The sequence below is a fragment of the Protomyctophum bolini genome, assembly GCF_963924005.1.
Source record: "Protomyctophum bolini genome assembly, chromosome: 22".
Lineage (NCBI taxonomy): Eukaryota > Metazoa > Chordata > Actinopteri > Myctophiformes > Myctophidae > Protomyctophum > Protomyctophum bolini.
The window spans coordinates 29,935,736-29,944,734 of record NC_137883.1 but is presented as its reverse complement, the minus strand read 5'-3'; positions in this window follow the sequence as shown (position 1 = coordinate 29,944,734).

Below are 8,999 nucleotides of genomic sequence, written 5' to 3'. Positions count from 1 at the left end.
GAATTTATGAAATCTAAGAAATTGAATAACTTTTTGGTCACATGACCTTTTCAACAAAATCATTGTTCAAATTATTTTTCAATAATTCCTACATCATGCACACCCTTTATTTTGAAATTATTCCTCAAAATGTATTTTTAATGATTTTCTGAAATCTAAGAAATTGAATAACTTTTTAATCACATTACTTTTTCAACAAAATCATTGTTCATATTATTTTTCAGTAATTCCTACATCATGCACACCCTTTATTTTGAAATTATTCCTCAAAATGTATTTTTTATGAATTTTTGAAATCTAAGAAATTGAATAACTTTTAGGTCACATGACCTGTTCAACAAAATCATTGTTCAAATTATTTTTCAGTAATTCCTACATCATGCACACCCTTTATTTTGAAATTATTCCTCAAAATGTATTTTTTATGAATTTCTGAAATCTAAGAAATTGAATAACTTTTTAATCACATTACTTTTTCAACAAAATCATTGTTCATATTATTTTTCAGTAATTCCTACATCATGCACACCCTTTATTTTGAAATTATTCCTCAAAATGTATTTTTTATGAATTTCTGAAATCTAAGAAATTGAATAACTTTTTAATTACATTACTTTTTCAATAAAATCATTGTTCATATTGTCTGTCAGTCATGCCTACATGATGCCAGTGTTTCCTGCAGGAAAAAGCTTTGGCATGGTGCTGGGCGCGGGGGGGCCTTCTGGCGCGCGGGGTTGATTGATTAATTAATGAATCAATTAATTAATAAGATTAATAAATTAAGATGAATTCATATTATTGCTCTTATATTGCTATTGGAGACACTGGGGGAACACTGGGCAGGCACTGGGGAGGCACTGAGGGGACACTGGGGAGGCACTGAGGGGACACTGGGGAGGCACTGGGAAGACACTGGAGAGACACTGGGGAGACACTGGGGGGACACTGGGCAGGCACTGGGGAGACACTGGAGAGACACTGGGGAGGCACTCAGGGGCACACTGGGGAGGCACTAGGGAGGCACTGGGGAGGCACTGAGGGGACACTGGGGAGGCACTGAGGGGACACTGGGGAGGTACTAGGAAGACACTGGAGAGACACTGGGGAGGCACTGGGGGGACACTGGGCAGGCACTGGGGAGACACTGGGGGGACACTGGGGAGGCACTCAGGGGCACACTGGGGAGGCACTAGGGAGGCACTGGGGAGACACTGGGGAGGCACTCAGGGGCACACTGGAGATACACTGGGGAGACACTGGGGAGGCACTGGGGAGACACTGGGGAGGCACTCAGGGGCACACTGGGGAGACACTGGGGAGGCACTCAGGGTAACACTGGGGAGGCACTGAGGGGACACTGGGGAGGCACTGGGGAGATACTGGAGAGACACTGGGGAGGCACTGGGGGGACACTGGGCAGGCACTGGGGAGACACTGGGGGGACACTGGGGAGGACACTGGGGAGACACTGGGGAGGCACTCAGGGGCACACTGGAGAGACACTGGGGAGACACTGGGGAGGCACTCAGGGGCACACTAGGGAGGCACTAGGGAGGCACTGGGGAGACACTGGGGAGGCACTCAGGGGAACACTGGAGAGACACTGGGGAGGCACTGGGGAGACACTGGGGAGGCACTCAGGGGCACACTGGGGCACACTGGGGAGGCACTGAGGGGACACTGGGGAGGCACTGGGGAGGCACTGGGGAGACACTGGGGAGGCACTCAGGGGAACACTGGAGAGACACTGGGGAGACACTGGGGAGGCACTGGGGAGACACTGGGGGGACACTGGGCAGGCACTGGGCAGGCACTGGGGAGACACTGGGGAGGCACTCAGGGGACACTGGGGAGGTACTGGGGAGCCACGGGGCAGACACTGAGGAGGCACTGGGCAGACACTGCAGGGCAGACACTGGGGTGGCACTTGGGGAGGCACTGGGGAGGTACTGGACATTTCATATCACACACACACCATGATTCACTAGCCCTCTTAAAAAAAGACATCATGCACACCCTTTATTTTGAAATTATTCCTAAAAATGTATTTTTTATGAATTTTTGAAATCTAAGAAATTGAATAACTTTTTGGTCACATGACCTGTTCAACAAAATCATTGTTCAAATTATTTTTCAGTAATTCCTACATCATGCACAGCCTTTATTTTGAAATTATTCCTCAAAATGTATTTTTTATGAATATTTGAAATCTAAGAAATTGAATAACTTTTTGGTCACATGACCTGTTCAACAAAATCATTGTTCATATTGTCTGTCATTCATGCCTACATGATGCACACGCTTTATTTTGAAATTATTCCTCAAAATTTATTTTTTATGAATTTCTGAAATCTAAGAAATTGAATAACTTTTTAATCACATTACTCTTTCAACAAAATCATTGTTCAAATTATTTTTCAGTAATTCCTACATCATGCACAGCCTTTATTTTGAAATTATTCCTCAAAATGTATTTTTTATGAATTTCTGAAATCTAAGAAATTGAATAACTTTTTAATCACATTACTTTTTCAACAAAATCATTGTTCATATTATTTTTCAGTAATTCCTACATCATGCACACCCTTTATTTTGAAATTATTCCTCAAAATGTATTTTTTATGAATTTCTGAAATCTAAGAAATTGAATAACTTTTTAATCACATTACTTTTTCAACAAAATCATTGTTCATATTATTTTTCAGTAATTCCTACATCATGCACACCCTTTATTTTGAAATTATTCCTCAAAATGTATTTTTTATGAATTTTGAAATCTAAGAAATTGAATAACTTTTTAATCACATTACTTTTTCAACAAAATCATTGTTCATATTATTTTTCAGTAATTCCTACATCATGCACACCCTTTATTTTGAAATTATTCCTCAAAATGTATTTTTTATGAATTTTGAAATCTAAGAAATTGAATAACTTTTTAATCACATTACTTTTTCAACAAAATCATTGTTCATATTATTTTTCAGTAATTCCTACATCATGCACACCCTTTATTTTGAAATTATTCCTCAAAATGTATTTTTTATGAATTTCTGAAATCTAAGAAATTGAATAACTTTTGAATCACATTACTTTTTCAACAAAATCATTGTTCAAATTATTTTTCAGTAATTCCTACATCATGCACAGCCTTTATTTTGAAATTATTCCTCAAAATGTATTTTTTATGAATATTTGAAATCTAAGAAATTGAATAACTTTTTGGTCACATGACCTGTTCAACAAAATCATTGTTTATATTGTCTGTCATTCATGCCTACATGATGCACAGCCTTTATTTTAAAATTATTCCTCAAAATGTATTTTTTATGAATTTCTGAAATCTAAGAAATTGAATACATTTTTAATTACATTACTTTTTCAACAAAATCATTGTTCAAATTATTTTTCAGTAATTCCTACATCATGCACACCCTTTATTTTGAAATTATTCCTCAATATGTATTTTTTATGAATATTTGAAATCTAAGAAATTGAATAACTTTTTGGTCACATGACCTTTTCAACAAAATCAGGTTAACCCGCAGGTTAATATCAACTGGCGGTTTGAGGGCCACATGTGTCCCCCACCTTCATAATGTAAATTTGACATGGAAATGCTTCAATCTGGTGCACTTTGAGATCAAAATTAAGAAGCTATAGATCTATAAAGAACTACACACATCACATTATATTATTATCATCTTTACTGTGCTATTGACTGAAATCAACTTCACCTGTGGGCTGTGGGCCACAGGTGTATTGAATAATGCAATTTGTACATGCATTCAACTGCATGTGGCATGTGGCATATTATCAACTCTGTTGTGTCTTGTGTCAATGAGATCTATAACTAGTTTTTGGATAGGGCAGGGGTGGAACACTTTGATGATGGAGACTCAGAGGGAGATATATTCCACACTCACTCCAGAGGGCCACAATGCATATAGTAAAAAAAATAGCTGATCTACAAGCTCAAACTGCGACACATTTTGATCTAGTAGATCTGCTTTTTTTGCTCTTTTTTAATTTAAATTCTGAATTATTTTTAGCTATTTCTGAATTGAAATCTTGAAAAGTAAATGTTTTATTTAATTTCAAATACATTTATATGTTTTTACTTTTTATGTTACATTTAGGAACTTAAATGGCATAAGACTAGTAGACATAAGACTAAGACTAGTAGGCCTACTATAGTCATTAAGCTACTAATATAGACTGAAGTAATTAAAGCGTTTGCATGTGTGGAATTGTAACAGCTGAAATCAATAATATATCAGTATTCCGATATTAACCTCCGGGCCGCATTAGATGAAGGTGGGACCACATGTGGCCCTCAGGCCGCCAGTTGATATTAACCTGCAGGCAGCATTAGGTGAAGGTGGGGCCACATGTGGCCCTCAGGCCACCAGTTGATATTAACCTGCAGGCAGCATTAGGTGAAGGTGGGGGACACATGTGGCCCCCAGGACGCCAGTTGACATTAACCTGCGGGCCGCATTAGGTGAAGGTGTGAATATTAACCTCCGGGCCGCATTAGGTGAAGGTGGGGCCACATGTGGCCCTCAGGCCGCCAGTAGATATTAACCTGTGGGCCGCATTAGGTGAAGGTACGGGACACATGTGGCCCTCAGGCCGCCAGTTGATATTAACCTCTGGGCCGCATTAGGTGAAGGTGGGGGCCACATGTGGCCCTCAGGCCGCCAGTAGATATTAACCTGCGGGCCGCATTTGGTGAAGGTGGGGGGGACATGTGGCCCTCAAACCGCCAGTTGATATTAACCTGTGGGTTAACCTGATTTTGTTGAACAGGTCATGTGACCAAAAAGTTATTCAATTTCTTAGATTTCAGAAATTCATAAAAAATACATTTTGAGGAATAATTTCAAAATAAAGGCTGTGCATGATGTAGGAATTACTGAAAAATAATTTGAGCAATGATTTTGTTGAACAGGTCATGTGACCAAAAAGTTATTCAATTTCTTAGATTTCAAAAATTCATAAAAAATACATTTTGAGGAATAATTTCAAAATAAAGGGTGTGCATGATGTAGGAATTACTGAAAAATAATTTGAGCAATGATTTTGTTGAACAGGTCATGTGACCAAAAAGTTATTCAATTTCTTAGATTTCAAAAATTCATAAAAAATAGATTTTGAGGAATAATTTCAAAATAAAGGCTGTGCATGATGTAGGAATTACTGAAAAATAATTTGAGCAATGATTTTGTTGAACAGGTCATGTGACCAAAAAGTTATTCAATTTCTTAGATTTCAAAAATTCATAAAAAATACATTTTGAGGAATAATTTCAAAATAAAGGCTGTGCATGATGTAGGAATTACTGAAAAATAATTTGAGCAATGATTTTGTTGAACAGGTCATGTGACCAAAAAGTTATTCAATTTCTTAGATTTCAAAAATTCATAAAAAATACATTTTGAGGAATAATTTCAAAATAAAGGCTGTGCATGATGTAGGAATTACTGAAAAATAATTTGAGCAATGATTTTGTTGAACAGGTCATGTGACCAAAAAGTTATTCAATTTCTTAGATTTCAAAAATTCATAAAAAATACATTTTGAGGAATAATTTCAAAATAAAGGGTGTGCATGATGTACGAATTACTGAAAAATAATTTGAGCAATGATTTTGTTGAACAGGTCATGTGACCAAAAAGTTATTCAATTTCTTAGATTTCAAAAACTCATAAAAAATAGATTTTGAGGAATAATTTCAAAATAAAGGCTGTGCATGATGTAGGAATTACTGAAAAATAATTTGAGCAATGATTTTGTTGAACAGGTCATGTGACCAAAAAGTTATTCAATTTCTTAGATTTCAAAAATTCTTAAAAAATACATTTTGAGGAATAATTTCAAAATAAAGGGTGTGCATGATGTACGAATTACTGAAAAATAATTTGAGCAATGATTTTGTTGAACAGGTCATGTGACCAAAAAGTTATTCAATTTCTTAGATTTCAAAAATTCATAAAAAATAGATTTTGAGGAATAATTTCAAAATAAAGGCTGTGCATGATGTAGGAATTACTGAAAAATAATTTGAGCAATGATTTTGTTGAACAGGTCATGTGACCAAAAAGTTATTCAATTTCTTAGATTTCAAAAATTCATAAAAAATAGATTTTGAGGAATAATTTCAAAATAAAGGGTGTGCATGATGTAGGAATTACTGAAAAATAATTTGAACAATGATTTTGTTGAACAGGTCATGTGACCAAAAAGTTATTCAATTTCTTAGATTTCAGATATTCATAAAAAATAAATATTGAGGAATAATTTCAAAATAAAGGCTGTGCATGATGTACGAATTACTGAAAAATAATTTGAGCAATGATTTTGTTGAACAGGTCATGTGACCAAAAAGTTATTCAATTTCTTAGATTTCAAAAATTCATAAAAAATACATTTTGAGGAATAATTTCAAAATAAAGGGTGTGCATGATGTAGGAATTACTGAAAAATAATTTGAACAATGATTTTGTTGAACAGGTCATGTGACCAAAAAGTTATTCAATTTCTTAGATTTCAAAAAAAGGGTGTGCATGATGTCTTTTTTTTTAAGAGGGCTAGTGAATCATGGTGTGTGTGTGTGTGTGATATGAAATGTCCAGTACCTCCCCAGTGCCTCCCCAAGTGCCACCCCAGTGTCTGCCCTGCAGTGTCTGCCCAGTGCCTCCTCAGTGTCTGCCCCATGGCTCCCCAGTACCTCCCCAGTGTCCCCTGAGTGCCTCCCCAGTGTCTCCCCAGTGTCTCTCCAGTGTGCCCCTGAGTGCCTCCCCAGTGTCTCCCCAGTGCCTGCCCAGTGTCCCCCCAGTGTCTCCCCACTGCCTGCCCAGTGTCCCCCCCAGTGCCTCCCCAGTGTCTCTCCAGTGTCTTCCCAGTGCCTCCCCAGTGTTACCCTGAGTGCCTCCCCAGTGTGCCCCTGAGTGCCTCCCCAGTGTCTCCCCAGTGTCTCTCCAGTGTGCCCCTGAGTGCCTCCCCAGTGTCTCCCCAGTGTCCTCCCAGTGTCCCCCCAGTGTCTCCCTAGTGCCTGCCCAGTGTCCCCCCAGTGCCTCCCCAGTGTCTCTCCAGTATCTCCCCAGTGCCTCCCCAGTGTCCCCTCAGTGCCTCCCCAGTGTTACCCTGAGTGCCTCCCCAGTGTCTCCCCAGTGTGCCCCTGAGTGCCTCCCCAGTGTCTCCCCAGTGCCTCCCTAGTGCCTCCCCAGTGTGCCCCTGAGTGCCTCCCCAGTGTCCCCCCAGTGTCTCCCCAGTGCCTGCCCAGTGTCCCCCCAGTGCCTCCCCAGTGTCTCTCCAGTGTCTTCCTAGTACCTCCCCAGTGTCCCCTCAGTGCCTCCCCAGTGTCCCCTCAGTGCCTCCCCAGTGCCTCCCTAGTGCCTCCCCAGTGTGCCCCTGAGTGCCTCCCCAGTGTCTCTCCAGTGTCTCCCCAGTGCCTGCCCAGTGTCCCCCCAGTGCCTCCCCAGTGTCTCTCCAGTGTCTTCCCAGTGCCTCCCCAGTGTCCCCTCAGTGCCTCCCCAGTGTCCCCTCAGTGCCTCCCCAGTGCCTGCCCAGTGTTCCCCCAGTGTCTCCAATAGCAATATAAGAGCAATAATATGAATTCATCTTAATTTATTAATCTTATTAATTAATTGATTCATTAATTAATCAATCAACCCCGCGCGCCAGAAGGCCCCCCCGCGCCCAGCACCATGCCAAAGCTTTTTCCTGCAGGAAACACTGGCATCATGTAGGCATGACTGACAGACAATATGAACAATGATTTTATTGAAAAAGTAATGTAATTAAAAAGTTATTCAATTTCTTAGATTTCAGAAATTCATAAAAAATACATTTTGAGGAATAATTTCAAAATAAAGGGTGTGCATGATGTAGGAATTACTGAAAAATAATATGAACAATGATTTTGTTGAAAAAGTAATGTGATTAAAAAGTTATTCAATTTCTTAGATTTCAGAAATTCATAATAAATACATTTTGAGGAATAATTTCAAAATAAAGGGTGTGCATGATGTAGGAATTACTGAAAAATAATTTGAACAATGATTTTGTTGAACAGGTCATGTGACCTAAAAGTTATTCAATTTCTTAGATTTCAAAAATTCATAAAAAATACATTTTGAGGAATAATTTCAAAATAAAGGGTGTGCATGATGTAGGAATTACTGAAAAATAATATGAAGAATGATTTTGTTGAAAAAGTAATGTGATTAAAAAGTTATTCAATTTCTTAGATTTCAGAAAATCATTAAAAATACATTTTGAGGAATATTTTCAAAATAAAGGGTGTGCATGATGTAGGAATTATTGAAAAATAATTTGAACAATGATTTTGTTGAAAAGGTCATGTGACCAAAAAGTTATTCAATTTCTTAGATTTCATAAATTCATAAAAAATACATTTTCAGGAAAAAAAATAAAATAAAGGGTGTGCATAGTGTAGGCATGGTCAATGAACATTGTGATATTTTTTGGTGTGTCCAGGTGGTTTTGTCTAGGAGATATTGCATTTTTAAAAAATTGAAATCTGTAATTTATTGACGGTCCCTAACATTTTCGAATATCCAACTGGGTGGATATAAAACCTGAAACCAACTTCACCGCGGTTAGGGGTACCCCGAGCGTTTTCATGTTTCCGTTGGACCGTTTTTGAGCAGAGGAACTTTTCGTTGCGTTTGAAGTTTGGGACAGTTGCACACTTGCGTGCGCAACTGAGGGGAACGACGGACGCGGACATTATTCTCTGCTGACTTTGGGGGGGGTTTGGGAAGTAATTATTGTTTGTGGGTTTAAGTTTGTATGCCTGAGTATTGTGTTTAATAGGGAAAGAGACAGGGAGAGGCGTCACTAGTGAAGTGTATGGGCTACTGTTGATTCGGTCAGTGGCTATGGCTGGCTATCTCTATATAAAGAATTCTGAATATAACCCTACGATCCCGCTTAATTTTTCCTTAAGTAATAGTTGCCTTGAATGAGTA